The sequence below is a fragment of the Macaca mulatta genome, chromosome 13 (genome assembly GCF_049350105.2).
Source record: "Macaca mulatta isolate MMU2019108-1 chromosome 13, T2T-MMU8v2.0, whole genome shotgun sequence".
In the NCBI taxonomy this organism is placed as follows: domain Eukaryota; kingdom Metazoa; phylum Chordata; class Mammalia; order Primates; family Cercopithecidae; genus Macaca; species Macaca mulatta.
Window position 1 is genome coordinate 109,204,199 of NC_133418.1, and position 1,638 is coordinate 109,205,836.

Here is a 1,638-nt window from a genome sequence, read left to right on the forward strand (position 1 = left end):
GGAATTGGAAACCGAGTCATCTACTTTGGTGACAGGTCCTGATTAATGTTGGGCTAATTTTAGATTTCCTCACAATTGCTCCTCTTAATATACAACAGCCGCTAAATATAATGTTGGCAAATGTTTTGTTTTTGTTTGATTTGACCAGAAAAAGGAGGACAGCAAAGGAGATGAGGTCATGGATATAGTACCGTCCACCCAGCATGCTGCTCCTTTGAAGGGCTTCAGGAAGCTCTGATAGGGACAACGCCAAGAATCTCCATTGCTTTTTCCAGCTGATATTCCAGGCTCGCTACCCCTAACTAGATGCAGTCTTTAGCTCCCTGGTTGTAGAAAAGTAGAACCGTCTCCTCCCGCCGCCCAAGATGCCGAAAGGAAAGAAGGCCAAGGGAAAGAAGGTGGCTCTGGCCCCTGCTGTCGTGAAAAAGCAGGAGGCCAAGAAAGTGGTGAATCCCCTGTTTGAGAAAAGACCTGAGAATTTTGGCATTGGACAGGACATCCAGCCCAAAAGAGACCTCACCCGCTTTGTGAAATGGCCTCGCTATATCAGGTTGCAGCGGCAGAGAGCCATCCTCTATAAGCGGCTGAAAGTGCCTCCTGCTATTAACCAGTTCACCCAGGCCCTGGACTGCCAAACAGCTACTCAGCTGCTTAAGCTGGCCCACAAGTACAGACCAGAGACAAAGCAAGAGAAGAAGCAGAGGCTGCTGGCCCGGGCCGAGAAGAAAGCTGCTGGCAAAGGGGACGTCCCCACTAAGAGACCACCTGTCCTTCAAGCAGGAGCTAACACCGTCACCACCTTGGTGGAGAACAAGAAGGCTCAGCTGGTGGTGATTGCACATGACGTGGATCCCATCGAGCTGGTTGTCTTCTTGCCTGCCCTGTGTCGTAAAATGGGGGTCCCTTACTGCATTATCAAGGGGAAGGCCAGACTGGGCCGTCTAGTCCACAGGAAGACCTGCACCACTGTCGCCTTCACACAGGTGAACTCGGAAGACAAAGGCGCTTTGGCTAAGCTGGTGGAAGCTATCAGGACCAATTACAATGACAGATACGATGAGATCCGCCGTCACTGGGGTGGCAATGTCCTGGGTCCCAAGTCTGTGTCTCGTATCGCCAAGCTCGAAAAGGCAAAGGCTAAAGAACTTGCCACTAAGCTGGGTTAAATGTACACTGTTGAGTTTTCTGTACATAAAAATAATTAAAATACAAATTTTCCTTCAAAAAAAAAAAAAATAGAAAAGTAGAACCAGCCTGCCCTGGGCTCTCTGATGTCTCTGAAGCATAACACGTACTTCCAGAATGGCAAAGTGTACACGGCACAGTGGCAGGCACATTGGAGGGGCGGGCAAGTCAGGGATGGGCACAAATGTAACACCCTGGCACAGGCACGGCCTCCTCTTTCAGTTCCCTCCTGCCCAGCCATTTTCAGAAGTGAAATAGAGTTGTTTTCCCCCTTCCAGCCCCGCAGGGCCTTAGCCTGGGGTGTTCAGTCAACACAGTGCTCAGCAAGCCGTAGGTATTTTGCACATGCTACGAATGGGTGTATGAAAATGATCACGCCAGCACTATCTAGAAGATAAAAAATTTAAAAGCAACTTATAGGTCCAGGCCAGTTGTCTTTAAGGAAATCATGTG

General features: G+C 49.3%; 1 pseudogene across 1 annotated transcript; it reads left to right on the forward strand.

Annotated features, from left to right (window-relative positions):
* The first annotated feature begins 347 nt into the window (after positions 1-347).
* On the forward strand, positions 348-1,236 carry LOC698448 (large ribosomal subunit protein eL8 pseudogene; annotated as a pseudogene). The gene has a single exon (XR_001438927.3). The product of XR_001438927.3 is annotated as a large ribosomal subunit protein eL8 pseudogene (transcript).
* The last annotated feature ends 402 nt before the right edge of the window (positions 1,237-1,638 follow it).